The sequence below is a fragment of the Lactuca sativa genome, chromosome 2, assembly GCF_002870075.4.
Source record: "Lactuca sativa cultivar Salinas chromosome 2, Lsat_Salinas_v11, whole genome shotgun sequence".
Classification (NCBI taxonomy): domain Eukaryota; kingdom Viridiplantae; phylum Streptophyta; class Magnoliopsida; order Asterales; family Asteraceae; genus Lactuca; species Lactuca sativa.
Window position 1 is genome coordinate 61951015 of NC_056624.2, and position 17514 is coordinate 61968528.

Sequence of the window (17514 nt, forward strand, 5' to 3'; positions counted from 1 at the left end):
TTTAGAATGGTGACCTTTGGTGTTCGAGATTAAAGTCTGAGTAAGAGGGATGTTCATGAAGGAGGATTTTCCTGGTTTGATAAGCCCTGTCAGGGATGAATTGGTTTCAGTGATGGACAAGAGCCTTCGGATGCTACGAGATGACTTAGAGGCCAGAACGTGGCACCATAGAGTTACCTTCAAGGATTTCGATGCTTGCGGGGCTCCACATTACATGGGGAGCCTATTGTTAGTATGAGATGAATTACCGATGTGGACAGTAACATTCATACCTATTGTATGGAAGAGGCGAAGGTAAGATTTTCAACATGTCTTATACGTGATGGAGCTAAGGATTGGTGGTGCGAGTTTGTTGAGAGTCTCGAACCAGGTGCAATCGAGTCTAGCCTAACCGCATACAACTTTTTAAGCATACACTTAGCAAATAGCTAAGTCGATATCAATCCTATGTAACACATAGCACCAAATCCTCTTAGGTATAAGACATCACACAAATCAGGTAATTCTATCATATGATTCCTGAAGGTATCCTTAGTCGTAATCTTGAATGCACTTCACATATCAAGCACACTAATCATAACACATAGGAATGGGTAATTTTAATACCACTTACTTGAGCTCAACTTATTGAACGCATCGCACCCCTTTTACTTAGTAAATTTTTTTTTGTAAAGATTATCATTTCCAGAGCTTGTGTTCCCAAACACCTGAAAGTGTGCCCGAATCCCTTAAACCAAGCCTCTGATACCAACTTGTGACAACCCAATAAAAGTAATAAAATTTTTCATTCTAAAACTCGATAGCTTCAATCGTCAAATAATTCCAAGTTAATCATTATGTATAATATCCAAAGCAACAGAGTAAAAGCATCCAAAAAGTGTGGAAATCATGTGGGGAGGATGTTGTGTCATCACATCGGGCCCTTCCCTTTTATATCGGAAGTACTTGAAACCATAAACAAATCTGTAAGGCCAAGACTTAATCAGTTATTCAAAGTACCACATACCAACAATACAACTGGGCTTAGCCCTGAGGTAAACTCCAACCCAATACACAAATATGGGCCTAGCCCTGGGGTTTTTTTCCAACCCATCATATACACATGGGCCCAGCCCGAGGGTCTATTTCAAACCAATTATACAAGAATATGAGGATCACATAACATCTATTAATCCACATAACAATTTGGTGGGACGACATTGGTGCCTTTAACGCACAAGTACAGTGAGAAGACTCGCCTCTGACAGAAGATAACTGAATCCCACAATCGAGCTGTTGCCAAAATGACTCCTCACACTAAACGTAACCCCAAAAGAACCCTAATTCATAATAAGGGTTTAACCCACGAATAATGGTCCAAAATGTAATTTAACCTACCATGGGAAAAACACCATTTTTACCTTCCACATATGGCTCCACAACCAAAACCTAAAAATCCTTAACTACCCAAGGCCCAAAATGGCCCAAAAAGGTTTCCTAAGCATACACCCGGTGTAAGTCTTGCTATGCTCAGCGCACAGCTCAATCTCGGAAGACTTACAGGATTGTATCCCTGTACGCCCAATGTACTATGGGTTACGCTCAAGGTACTCAACAGGCATCCAAAACTCTATTAAGGTCTTAATACCTTTAGACTTGACGTCCAAACTTCATATCCAAATATAATGAATGTCTGGAATCATAAATTTTCAAAGTTTATGCCTTCCCATGGCTACAAGGAGTCCAAAATCCAACTCTAAGGCTTATTCATTACCAAAATGCTTAATAGATCCATCATGCACGATTGGTAAAGAACAAGATCCCATTTTTATGAACCACAATGCTCTTAAAGAATAGGAAACACTCCTCATTCGATATGGAGTGGCTCAAACTCATAAGATCTAAGGTTAGGGGACCAATAATGAACAAATCTTACTATATAAATAGATGTAAAGGAATATACATTAAGGTTGGAGCTTTATACCTCCAAAAGATGCACAAGGATAAGTAAATGTTGGATCCAAAGGATTGAGAGCAACACAATAACTCCAAGGGTCTTCCTGCACCACCACCAACACAAAAGTGAAAATCTAATGCTTCAAAAACCAGACACACAATTAGGGTTTCGAAATGGAGGCTAAGAGAGTTGGAGGCTGGAGTTTAGAAAGGGATTATGGCCATAATGTTCTTTAAATAGGGTCCAAACCCTAAAAATTAGGGATTGCCCTCTGCAGCAATATGCTCAGCGTACCTATACATATGACCAACATAAGCATGGGATCTGCGATCATCATTTAAACGCCTACGTCCGGCGTACCTATCTCGTACGTACAACGTATGGTCTAAATTTGCAATTTTTTAACAAAATGAGCCTCAAATGAAAATATCTACAACACTGGTGTTACAGTTACCTTTCCGCAAACGCAAATTTCTTTAAATCTCTACCAACACTGTCGGTTTCCTCATGCATGCAAGCTATACACAATATATGATCATATAGATCATTGAAAAAGTGGTTCTACCATAAGCCTACAAATAGATAAGAAAAAAGAAATAAGGCTAAATCAATCATTCTAGGGCTATTGAATCCTAATCATGTACAACTCTAGAGAATACACTTAGCAAACAATTATTTAGGCTACAGGGGATCACATAAGTTAGACAATTCTATCATGCAATTTCTTGAACATATCTACAACTCATATTCTAGCTTTCATAACAATTTATAACACAAATGCAAGGTCATAGGGGTATATTGGGAATTACTTGCTTCCTAAGCTTCGGCCAGTTGTATTAATCGCAACTTCAATTCATTGAAAAAACCTTTTTAGAAAATCATTCTCCATGGATAACAACATTTTCGTTCAAAAGCTTGTTTCGAAAATCTCTAAATCCTCATTTTGAGTCCAAACATACCGCAAGTGTACCCAATTCCCTAAAACCAATGTTGTAATTAAATACTTACATTTTAAAATCATTAAACGATATTCTTTTTTTTTTTGAAAACCACTAGTTAATAGAGTTGAATTAAAAAACAACGTAAACCAATATTCAATACGTGTGTAGAGTCCTTCCGAGTTGTAACATCCTAAAAATCAAAGAAAATTGTCATTTTAAAACCATTCCAAAAATCCATAAGTTTTAGAAAACAAGTTCTCAAATGTCACTATCATGAATCAAATTATCCCAAAATCGTAAAACACATAAAATCTAGAATGAGGTACGCGAAAAAACCTTTGCCTAGGCCATGACCTCTGATGTACCTAAAACCATAACAATCAAACTATACACTAAAGGTTAGTGAGTTCCCCCAAAATACCAAACACAACCAAACAAATAACAACATGTATATATGAGCCTTCAGCCTGACTAGACCGCCTCGTAGGTCTACAGCCTACCTGGACCGCTATCTATGCCTTCAGCTTGACAGGACCGCCTTGCAGGCCAACAGTCTATCCGGACCACCCTGGGTATCTTTGTATTTAGCACATAGTAGGACCACATCAACCCAACAAATGATAACATGTCGACATAAATGATAAGAAACAATAACCAACGAGTACAAGTAATCATATTGGTCTACTAGTCTAACAAATAAACAGTGATACACACGTAATCATACATATCTAACAGTCTAACACATAACCAACATAACATCATCCAATATACTCGGATAACACGCCGAGATTGGTGCCTTTGACCCACAAGTACAGTGAGGAGAGCTCACCTCACCGTTTGAAAGATAGGTGAGCAGATTACTCCTCCAAATGTTGCCTCTACAGGTCAGTATACAATTAACAGGGACCTAAATCGCAAACTAGTATTCAAATCACCCAAAATTACCTTAGGTCAAACTTGGGCAAAACCTTGGTCAAAGGTCAAAGTCAAAGAGTCAAACAAAGTCAAGTTCCACATTATGTTGAGTATGCCTTGTGTACTCCATCCATATGCAAGGCGTAGGTGACTTTAGCCTAGTACATGATGCGTACCACTTAGGTACGCCCAACGTACTCAAGCTAGAATGAATGTCGCATGAAGCACTTATTCTCTTAAGATCTTTTTTCCAAATCCTAGATCTAAATCCAAATGATATTCTAAATCATAAGGTTTCTAAATTTATGACTTTGAATGTCTTGAAAGTGCCCAAAACTAAAATCCTAACTTATTACACATTTCCAAGCTTCATATCTCTTGCATGGGTAAAAGGAAAGAATCAAGCTAGAATTTTTAGGACTCAAAGAACCCAAAACATCTGAAAGGACAACTCATTTGGTCTAGAGTAAGACAAACTCATTTATACGAAGATTATGGGACCAAAAAGCACAAAACTCAGGAACTAGCAACATATAATGAAGCGTTCATAAAGTTTACAACTTTATACCTTCTGGAGGTTGCTTGAGAGGTTAAAATCCTAGATGTACAATGCTTGAAGCTTTCCAAGAGCACTCAAATGATCTTTTTTCCTTCAGGGAGTAAGAAAAACAATCAAATAGCTCAAAAACTATCAAATGGAGATTCGGGTTAGCAAAGGATCATTTAGGAGGACGGGAGATGAGAATGGAAAGGGTTTACGGAAGGTAAGATGCTTAAATATGGCTCAAAACCCTGAATTTAGGGTTTGCACATTGGTTGAGTACACCCAACGTACTCTTATTTATGCCCAATGTAAACCATTACAAGCCTGTTATGTCCTACGTAACTTCAAGTCATGGAAAAGTTATGCCCAACGTAATCCAATAATCCACAACTTCCACTTCAACTTCAAATGGCCATAACTTCTTCGTTTCAACTTTGTTTTTGGATTTCTTTATATGCACGGAAAAGTATTGAAGAGCCATAATATACTATAAAATTAGTTTTTGCTTGAAACATACCTAACTAAAGTTCTTAATTCATGAAAGAAGTCCAAAGCATCTATTTTCCCATTTAATCATTTGACTCCAACATACAATACAAGAGTTTGCATCAGACAACTAATATTATCTACATCCAATGGGGTCGAAACCCTATTCCTTGAAGCCCAACACCTTCACTTGATCCATTTATTGTCCATTATCACGATGTAATAACTTCTCCAAATAGGATGTTACAATTCTCCCCCACTTAAACTGGATTTTTCCTCAAAATCCGTCTTGGTTAAGATCTCTGCAGAAACATTAACAAATTCCATAAGCTCTCTCTAACCATCTCGACACCGAGGCGTCTTATAAAGAAACTTGAAAGATCACTCGGGAACCCACAACTGGAAACCAACTACCTAATAACTTGAAAATTCTCAACCGCAAAATTTTCTTTCTTTCCCTAACTACATGACCCTAATTCTAGAGAAAAACACTCAAACCTGGAACCCTCAAAACAACAACGACAAACCAAATCTCATAATATATTCCCCAAAACTAGCAACCTATCAGTCTAAACTTCAGAAACCATACTCTAGGGCTGATGATCATCCAATCGTCATACCTACCCCCAGTTACCTGACTAGGAACACCACCCAATCATGCAGAAAGAATACTCAAAACATCCTGATCGTGAATTTCACCAAATTCCAAATTCCAAAAATTGTAATAGCCCAAAATTTTATAGAAAGTTTTAACTTTTATAATCCTAAATACCAACCACAATTGTTTCCAGAAAATCCCATTACGTAACCATAGTGTTTTAAAAAATCAATGTATTAAAAGTAAATAAGAAAAGACTGGAGAATGCACACTACGCCATCAAGCCGGGCCCTTTCCCTTAGAACTAGAAGTACCTAAAACATCAATCAAAACCACAAGCACATGGTTTGTGAGTTTCCCATAACATGCAAAACATATAATCACATAATGTCGTGCACACAGACATACATGTTTGCCATTGACTCCCTCCATGGTCTTCATTTGGAATGCCATAGGTTACCCCCATGGTCTTGTATCCCCAAGACTTGAGCTCCTCCCATGGTCATGCCAAGTTCCATGAGCTCCTCATATGATCTTCACATAAGTTCACACATATATCAAATAGCAACCCATTACATACTCCATTACTAATCATATCATATCAATTAATGGGTCGGCCTTGGTGCCTTCGACCCATGAGTGTAGTGAGAAGACTCACCTCGATTACTGAACGATAGATTGCATAGGTCTTAGCTCCAAATGTCAACTCTACACAACCCCTAAAACATAAATGGTTCCTTAAATACAACTCAACATGCCCCAAAACCCGGTATAGGTCAAACTCGGTCAAAGTCAAAGTCACAAGTCCAGGTGAACGGTCCGAGTTGACCAAACCCGACGTGTTGTCCTTCAACATTCCGTGTTTCTTTATCTGCTGCAAAATCAGGAGAAACCTTATCAACTCATCGTGTTCAATAAGTAACATGCCGAGTTAGCCATAATTTCAACAGCTTAATGGATGAAGTTGTTTCCATCGAATTTAGGAGCTCTAAATCTCAAATCTCCTCCAAAAGGATCTCTAAAAGGGTAAAGTTTCCAAATTTATCCTTAGGAACTACCAAAATGAGTCAAACCCAAACCCTAGACTCATTAGAGTCAAACCCAAACAAGTGGAGAGATTTTGGATCTGTGTCTTCCCTCCAAGTTATACACCTTCAACTTCAAAACTTCTTCAAAAGAGTAAAAAAGATCAACACTCAAGGCCCTCCACAAGCTCACACACTCATAAAGGAAGATGATACACAATATTAGTGTTTATGGGCATAAGAGGTTGGTAAGGAGGCCATCTAAGGGACTTAAGGCCTTCAAATAAGGTGCAACACCCTAAAAATTAGGGTTTCCTTCCCAGCCGCCAACACGTTGACTTGGAGACATCTCGAATCACCGTGTTGGTTCATTAATTTCTGCAGCGAAAGTCATCTTGACACGCCATGTTGAAGCTTCTAACTCGTCGAGTCCCAAAGGAAATATAAACAATTTGAAGAATTAGCTCGTACCAGATTCAAGCATTACAATTCTCCCTTACTTGAACTAGACTTCGTCCTCGAAGTCTACTGATGCGAAAAGATTAGGATAATTCTGTCTCGTCTCGTCCTCTGGCTCCCAGGTCCATTCGGGGCCTTTTCGGTGCTGCCATTGCAGCTTCACCTCTTTGTTACAAATAGCCTTAGTATTTCTATCCTGAACTGTAATGGGCTTCTCAACATAATTCAGACTCTCATCCACCTGAATGTCATCTAATGAAATAACTGCAAACTCATCTGATACACACTTCCGGAGCCGAGACACATGGAAGGTGTAATGGATTTGACTCTACTCATCCACAAGATCCAATTGATAAGCAACTGTCAACTCGGGCAGAAATCCAAAATAGTCCAATGAATCGGGGCCCTAACTTGCCCCTCTTTCGAATCCGAATGACACCATTCGAAGGTGACACCTTTAGCAAAACAAAATCTCCCACCTGAAACTCAAGATCCGAATGATGCCGGTCAACATAACTTTTCTGACGGCTTTGCGCGACTCGCAGTCTATCACGCACCTGCTGAATCAACTCAGTGGTCTTAAGCACCACTTTGGTGCTTCCCATAACTCAATGTCCAACCTCGCCCCAAAAATACGAGTCCTAAACCTCCGACCATACATCATCTCAAACGGGGGTCGGTTAATACTTGCAAGATAACTATTGTTATATGAGAACTCTGCTTAGGGGTAGGTAAGTGTCCCAACTTCCTCTAAAATCCAATACACATGGCCGAAGCATATCCTTGAGCGCCTGGATCGTCCACTCACTCTGACCATCAGTTTGGGGGTGGTAAGCAGTGCTGGAATGCAATTGAGTACCCAACTCCTCATGAAACTTCCTCCAGAATCTGGAGGTAAAACGGTCATCGCGGTCTGAGACCATAGATACTGGCACCCCATGCCTGACTACCAACTCCTGCACATAGATCTATGCTAATTTCTCGGTGGAGATACTCTTGGAAATCGGAATAAAATGCGTACTTTTGGTTAACCTATCCACAATAACCTAAATGGAATCCACACCCCGCGTCGTCTTAGGTAGCTTCGTGATAAAATTCATGGTGATCTCTTCACATTCCACATGGGAATAGGTAGTGGATGCACCTTACCGTAAGGCCTCTGATGTTCGACATACCACGAAACCTCTCTCTTCATGCAAGGCCACCAATAACTCAATCTTAGGTATTGATACATATTTGTGGCCCCTGGATAGATATAAAAATTTGACTTGACCGCCTCCTCCAAGATCTTCTGTCTCACCTCCCCAAATGTTGGAACCCAAACCCTTTCGTACTGAGTTAATAAACCCCAACTATCACGAACAAACAACGGGATTTGACCGAAATTCGCTCAATCTTCCAGTTCTCCTTTTTCAAACCCTCCACTTGTGCCTCCTTGATCATATCCAATAAAGGTGAAATCACCGCCATCGTCCAGCAGACATCTCGGATCGGGTGTCACCTATATAAATCATTCCGCTACTAGTTCATGATACATCATGACACCATCCAACCATTGGGATGGAAAAATCACAGTTCCTCACCGTTCTTTCCAAATCCCAATCTCATCCGTGAAGATTGCATACCAGAGTTCAAAGTGCCCATAGACATATAACCATCATCGCATCGACCTGTGGGAATCTAATCAATGTCTCGCTTAAATTTAAAAAAACCATAGAATCCATACCATAAATCAGATTTTTGTCTTTCCATAGTCTCACGACCATTTATGGTACAACCTAAATCATCTCATAAAAGGCTACAGACCAAATCGAAGACTTACCACACTTACACACCTGTCTACCAACCTAGTGAACGCTACGGTTACCCCACGGTCTTACAACATATCCATAGCTACCATGGGCCCAACCCATGGTCTTCCCAAGTGGTTCTCCTTCACTTGGAATCAACCTCTCCCTAACGAATTTAATAATTTTACTACACGTCCACAATCCATAGTGTCCAAGCGCTAAGCTTTTCCATCTTGATCACCCTCCATATCAATAAACATTCCAACCATAAAACCTTCTCAAAGAAGTTTTCCAGTTTAAATAATTGAACAATTCCCACAATTGTTTAACTAATTAAACCACACTTCCTGAATTCTATCAGAATCAAGATGAGACTGACTGTTTTCCAACCTTACCGACGTCACCGGTCGAAATGGGATTCCCCGTAGATTCGTAGTCCTTCTAGAAAATTGGTCAATGTTACTGCGACACTTTAATCATGGGTCCAAAAATAGATCTTGCTCCTCACTTGATAAAGGATTGATACACGCGTAGTACTGTCAATTGATACTACTTGATAATTTTTGAACAATCTCATCCACTGAACCAAAACCATGCAAAAGTGCCTCCATTACACCCTGTTGTAGCTTGATAAATCAAAACTAGCTCTACCCTTACTAATGATAGCGATTGGCTCAACGAGCCAAACAATACTTCAATTGATATCCAACCTGTGCGTTAGACGCTCTTCTTAACTCTATTTCATTTTCCTAGAAGGGACAACCAGCTAAAACGAGATATTGTCTAGAAGATTCCAATACAAGGACCACATGTACAACCTTGAGAGCGAGAACCTGACAACAACTCACCCTGCACACACTTTTGTTCAATCCCTCAACACTCTTCACTATAAAAGATCTCAACAATCTCAAATACTAGGTGTCTAATGAACTTACACTACAACTTCCTCCAACCCTTTGTGCTGGAAACATCAATGTCAATATAGCTGCTGATCCTTCGAGCAACACCCTTCATCCTCAACTGGTCGGGGATGACTTCCTCATTGGCCGATGTCCCCCACGTCGAAGCCCAAAACTAGTCCATCTAAAACTCCTCTAAAAAGGGTCTCGGTATGCAAAATGAAATATAATAATCCTTGAATACAAATAACCAGACAATCATAACGAACTCCAATTCTCAGGTAGAGACATAGGTAAACCGAACATAACCTTTCACACACACAATCTCTTGATCATAAGTATAAATAATAAGTGCAGGAAGGACTTGAATATGATACATACATGCAAGGTCTTGAGATCATGACTCCACTTCCTAGAAACCCATGAATAATGGAGTCTGAGCCACCCCGATCGTCAAATGTGGGCAATTTTCCCTAGTGCCACAAGAATGATGACAACGATGACATCATTCCACCTCCAGGGTGAAATCTTTGCGAACATGGACCTTCCATATTTGAACATAAGGTGTACAGCCTCATGGGTTCCTCCATCCTCAACGTGCATGATTTGGTGCCTCTGGCCTCTGCTACCAAGGATAGCAACATTGAACCCTTCGCCCCTCACTGTAAATGTTGAACCATGTGCCCGATTTGTTTTCCCTTGACGCGTTCCCACGTCAAGATCTTTCCCCGCAGTCACCTCAGCAGTCTCTTTCCTTGTTTGATAGGTTGTAGTTCGTTCATTGAACTTGACAATCAGTCAGTCAATGATGCTACCGAAGATAAAAAACAATTCTTCCAATAAAATCTACGAAACCTTAGTGGTAGTCCAATCGTGTAACCCGATGTTATCCACATCAATCTTAGAGGAATCTACTTCCTGTCTAGGTACCCATATCCTATAAAGCAAGACCAAAATGTCATCATTAATCCATCACACTTTATCCGATTAATGTAATCTATTCATTAAACCCTTATATTCCCCGTGATTTTCCTTAACTTAAGTATAGATCCTATGCTTCTAGTAGTATGAGCCCAATACTACCTTCCACACCTATTTATACCTTCCTCAAGAATCATCCCAAGTCCTCTATGTCACCAACTCGCAATAATACTCCCAATACCCGCTAAACAACATACTACATGCTCTAAATTACTCCCTAGGCTCTCCTAGTATCCCCACCTCACTCTGCCATCGGCTGAAATAAGACTCCTATTAATGTCAGCTAACTACTTTATGAATACAGATGCAACAAAACTTAAATAATCTTTGACTAAGAGACTCAACCCTACGACGGTTAGACTCAGAAGAGAGCTACATAATAGGACCAATTATTTCACTCTAAGATTATTTAAACTTTATAACATGTAACTTAACATATTTATTTAGTAGCTAACTCACATCAAAACGAGTCCTAAAAAGCACAAGGCAAGCTGCATTCAAGCAATGAAACCGATTAACAATAGGACATCATAAAAACCATGCATACCCTCATACATAATTCCTAGCCAATATGCCCAAGCACCCATGATACATATATGCCCTATATCTACTCTCTTGAGGGTAACTAGTGATTCCTTAATTGTTAGTTTTCTTATACCCAAACTCACTCATGAAACTTCCACTAACCATGTAGCCACTCGTGTATGCTAATCATACATAACGTTGGATTCGATAGATAGTCGAATACTAGATTCTACCCTAAGTCCACAGCCAGACGAGGAACATGAAACAAGGCTAAAGCAAACATTCTCAAGCTATAAAATCTTAGTTATGTAAAACTATGATGTATACACTAAGCAACCATAGACATAATATCAGTTCTATATAGCATAACAAGAAATTTTCCTAGGCTATCAGACATCATAAAACATGCAATTCTATCATGCAATTCCTGAAGATCCCTAGCCTACAAACAAGCATGTAGTGCTACCATAATCATCAAAAGAAAATAAAAGTGCGAGTATCTTGGGGAATATTTTTTTTTGTTCCGACTAATCGTACACATCTCATCCCTCCTTGGTTACTTTTCAAAACAATTTTTGAAAATAATTTAAAAACTTTTGCAGATCCTTAGTTTGAGTCTGGATTCACACGGATTCTTATCCAATTCTCTCAAACTAAGGGTTTGATACCAACTTGTAACATCCCAAAAATCAAAGAATTTTTTTATTTTAAAACCATTCCAAAAATCCATAAGTTTTACAAAACAAGTTCCTAAAAGTCACTATCATGATTTAAAGTATCACAAAATCATAAAACAAATAAAATATAGGATGATGTGCCCAATCAAGCCTTTTCCTTGTCCCTGACCTCTAAAGTACCTTAAACCATAACAGTCAAACTATAAGCCAAAGCTTATTGAATTCCACCAAAATACCACACACAACCAAATAGATAACAACATGCATATATGAGCTTTTAACCTGACTGGACTGACTCACATGCCTATAACATATATGGACCTCTGTATGGGCCTTCAGCTAGACTAAACCGCCTAGCAAGCTAACATTCTATACAGATCACCCCAGGTATCTTGTCCTTCAGCACAAAGCAGGACCGCCTCAACCAACAAGCGATAAGATGTCGACATAAATGATAACAATCAATAACCTACAAATAAAAGTAATCATACATATCTACTTGTCTAACACATAACTAGTGACACATAGGCAATCATACAAATCTACTAGTTTAACATATAACTAGCATAACATCATCCAATACACTAGGATATCTGATCTAGTAGGCTGACATTGGTGCCTTCAAACCACAAGTATAGTGAGGAAAACTCACCTCATTTTAAAAGATAGTTGAATAGATTACTTCTCCAAATGATGCCTCTATAGGTCAAACTACCCAAAATGATCTTAGGTTAAACTTGGTCAAAACCCTGGTCAAAGGTCAAAGTCAAAAATTCAAAAGAAAGTCAAGGTCCTCATTATGCTGAGTACGCCCTGCGTACTCCATCTATATGCATGGCGTACATGACTTTGACCTTGTACGTGCTGCGTACCATTTAGGTATGCCCAACATACTTAATCCAGATCCAATTTCCCATTAAGCACTTATTCTCTTAATATCTTTCTTCCAAACCTCAGATATAAATCCAAATGACATTCCAAATTATAAAGTTTCCAACCACAATCCTAACTTATTACATAACTCCAAGCTTCATATCTCTGATCCATGGGTAAAAGGAAAGAATCAAGATGGAATTTTTATGACTCAAAGCACCCAAATCCACTTAAAGGACATCACATTTCATCTAGAGTAAGCCAAAATCATGTATACGAAGATTATGGGACAAGAAAAGGCACAAAACTCAGGAACTAGCAAGATCTAATGAAGTACTCATCAAGTTCAGAACTTTATACCATTTGGAGGTTGCTTGAGAGGTGTAGATTCCATATCTACAATGCTTAAACCTTTCCAAGAGCACTCCAATGATCTTCTTCCTTCAAGGATGAATGCAAAACAATCAAATAGCTCAAAAAATCTCAAAGTGAGATTAGGGTTATCAAAGGTTCGTTTGGGAGGATGGAGGTTGAGAATGTAAGTTAAGGTGTTTAAATAGGGCTCAAAACCCCAAATTTAGGGTTTGCACACTGGTCGAGTATGCCCTATGTAAATCATTAAAAGCCCATTACACCCTGTGTAACTTCTAATTATGCCCAACATAATCCATGAATCCACAACTTCCACTTTAACTTCAAAAAAAGATAACTTCTTTGTTTCAACTCTATTTCCAGCGTTCTTTATATGAACATAAAGGTATTCAAGAGTCCCACAATCCTATCTAGCTATTTTTGAATTGAAACATGCCAAATTAAAATTCTTAATTCATGAAAGAAGTCTGAAGCATCTATTTTCCCATTTAACCCTTCGACTCCAAAACATTATCCAAGAGCTTGGATCACACAACCAATATTATCCACATCCAATGGATTTTAAACCCTATTCCTTAATACCCACGTCCTTCACTTGATCCATTTGTTTTCCATAATCCCGAAATAATATCTTCTCCAAACAGGATGCACGAGCTCTTTTCACGTTCAATCTGCAAAAACAATTTATCCACAACTGTAAGCATAATGCTTAGTGAGTTCCCTAATATGCCACATATTCCACCATACATACAATACATCCAAGTAAAGCCTCACCTCTATATTTGAAAAATCATGCCTCCTAGCCCAATACATACATGACGGTCCTAGCCCTAGGGAGTATACGGGCCCAATCTCGAATCCATTGTTATGGGAAAAAAGAATGTCTTACATACAATTGGTGTGATACGACCATAATTTTTCTGATCAGTGTTGTGACCTAATCATAGCGTTTCATGTCGGTGTTATGATCCCACCACAATCTTTAATATCGGTGTTATGATCTAACCATAATCTTTCATATAAATTGCCAGGGGCCAGATCCTCATATTTCATACAATTCATAAAATCATATGTAGTTAGGGATCAGATAGACACTTGAACACATGACCAACTCGAGAGTGAACAATCAGACAAGAACATCACAATCAGGTATTAGACCAAGAGCTCTCAAGGTTTCCAACATAAACTATATAGTACCCACACTATCACTATCGCATAATCATGTAACATAAACACATAGCAAATACTATTGGATTAGTTTCTAAGTCCATAACTATATTTGGTATGTACTTGACACTGTTGTGCATGGTCCTTTTGGGTTGCCTACACCAAAGCAACTGGATAGGATGATTTCTGGAGAGAGAGAGAGAGAGGGGGGGGATAATACGGTTTATTAATATATTATAAGAATAATATATTAAAAGTAAATCATATTATTTAATTAATATTGGGCAAGCATTAATTAAGAAATTAATTTTGGGGTAAAAGAGATTAATTAAATGAAAGTGGTTGGAATTGCCAGTTATAAGATAATTGATTTTGGGCTGTGAATCCCTATGGATCAAGGGCTGGACGAAATTAGGGTGGAAGCCCACCTTGAAATCGTCTCAGCCTTATTCCAGAAGGTTCCTTGGACTGCTTAAGGCCTAAGATATCAAATTAGGGTTTAGGCTGAAACTTTAGCAGCTCAAGTATATAAGGACCCTTAGGGCTTTAGTTTTCGGCTACAAGAAAAAACCCAAGAGTTCCTATATCCAAAATTAAGCCTCTATTCCCCTTCTTGTCAATAATCTTCTTGCCTTGGTGTCTATAAGCCATTAGAGGTATTACATTTGTGATACTAAGCTCTTGAAGTTGAAGATTCTTGCTACTATCAAAAGGTAATCATCTAACCTTGTATTAGATGTAGATTTCGATTCTATAGTATGCTAGAATAGGGTTTACAAGCTTTGGATAATTTTCATGTACAATAGAGAAACCTAGATCCAAAGCTTTAGGGTTTTGCATGTGCACATATGATATTCTTTTGCTGAAAACGCATCAGTGGTATCAGAGACTTGATTGGTTTCTATTGTATTTGATGCATTGTGTGTTTGTTCATGGCTTGAAATCATTTTTCTGGCCTTCTTTCTGACAGATTCGACGAGTCCCAAAGAGAACTCACCGAGTCAGATGAACTCGACGAGTCCATAAGGAGGCTCGGCGAGTCGGGCTAGTAAACAGAGGGACTTTCGGGATTTTTGCTTATTTTGACTTGGGATAATTACCATAAGTGTTTCTAATTGATAAAATCCGAATTTTATTGATTCTATATGATTATCTTTGTCAAAATAGAAGATTTTTATCATTTAATTAGATAATTATTACCTTATTTGATAAATATTAATTATTTTAATTATTTGATCAATTATCTTCCATGCAATTGAATTAGGTCAAAATTAAATAATTATTTTAATTATAAGAATAAACAATTAAACAATTAATTTGGTGATTATCTAATTTTGACCTAATTCAATTGCTTGTAAGATAATTGATAAAATAATTAATATAATTAATATTTATCAAATAAGGTAATAATTATCTAATTAAATGATAAAAAAAATTATTTTGACAACGATAATCATATAGAATAAATAAAATTCGGATTTTATCAATTAGAAACACTATGGTAATTATCCCAAGTCAAAATAAGCAAAAATCCCGAAATTCCCTCTGTCTACCTACCCGGCTCGCGGAGCCTCCTTATGGACTCGTCGAGTTCATTTGACTCGGTGAGTCCTCTTTGGGACTCGTCGAATCTGTCAGACAGAAGGCCAGAAAAATGATTTAAAGCCATGAACAAACACATAATGCATCAAATACAATAGAAACCAATCAAGTCTCTGATACCACTAATGGGTTTTGAGCAAAAGAACATCCTACGTGCACATGCAATACCCTAAAGCTTTGGATCTAGGTTACTCTATTGTATATGAAAATTATCCAAAGCTTGTAAACCCTATTCTAGCATACTATAGAATCGAAATCTACATCTAATACAAGGTTAGATGATTACCTTTTGATAGTAGCAAGAATCTTCAACAATCTTCAACTTCAAGAGCTTAGTATCACAAATGTAATACCTCTAATGGCTTACAAACACCAAGGCAAGAAGATGATTGACAAGAGAGGGAATGGAGGCTTAATTTCGGCTATAGGAACTCTAGGGTTTTTTCAGGTAGGCAAAAACTGAAGCCCTAGGGGCCCTTATATACTTTAGCTGCTACGGTTTTAGCCTAAACCCTAATTTGATAGCATAGGCATTAAGCAGTCCAAGGAACCTTCTAGAATAGGGTTTACAAGCTTTGGATAATTTTCATGTACAATAGAGAAACCTAGATCCAAAGCTTTAGGATTTTGCATGTGCACATAGGATGTTCTTTTGCTCAAAACCCATTAGTGGTATCAGAGACTTGATTGGTTTCTATTGTATTTGATGCATCGTGTGTGTTTGTTCTTGGCTTGAAATCGTTTTTCTGTCCTTCTGTCTGACAGATTCGACGAGTCCCAAAGAGGACTCACCGAGTCAGTTGAACTCGACGGGTCCATAAGGAGGCTCAGCGAGTCGGGCTGGCAGACAGAGGGAATTTTGGGTTTTTTCCTTATTTTGACTTGGGATAATTACCATAAGTGTTTCTAGTTGATAAAATCTGAATTTTATTGATTCTATATGATTATCTTTGTCAAAATAAAAGATTTTTATCATTTAATTAGATAATTATTACCTTATTTGATAAATATTAATTATTTTAATTATTCGATCAGTTATCTTGCATGCAATTGAATTAGGTCAAAATTAGATAATCACCAAATTAATTGTTTAATTCTTTATTTGAATTTTTATCTAGATAGTTTTGAAATGTTTCAAAACTTGCCCTCAAGTTTAGGAATTTAAATTATTGATTAAAAGTTTAATTTTGAAATAATTAAATTCTAAACCCCAAAATTTTACAAGTTTAAAATTCACCCCTACACTATTATAATATTTAGAGAATAATTATTATATATCTATAAGACAAATTCTAGTCTTACCGTTAGTAGGCCTCGTTCACGAAGCTGGTCTATAAGGGGGTATAAGGTTATGGCCTATAAAATGGCCGTTTAATGGGTGTCCACTCTCACCCACCGCTTCCTTGATTGGTGGAAGGTCGTTAGCCGAATGTGTAGGATAGGGCAACTAAATTCCTCATTAAAAGTATAATGATTAATAAAGTAACTGAATGTTTTTATAGAATTCTCAATCTTAGTTACTTTAGGAAAAATGTGAACTTGATGCTATTTCATGCAATTACACTTTGTACCCTTGCTAAGACGTTAGTGGAGCGTGTGTGGTTAACCGACATACTAATTTGGCTCTAAGAAAATGTGGCAAAGGATGACTCGTTGTTTGTCATAGATCAATGGAGCATGTGTGGCTAACCGGAACATTGAGTAGGTGATTGTAACATCGAGGG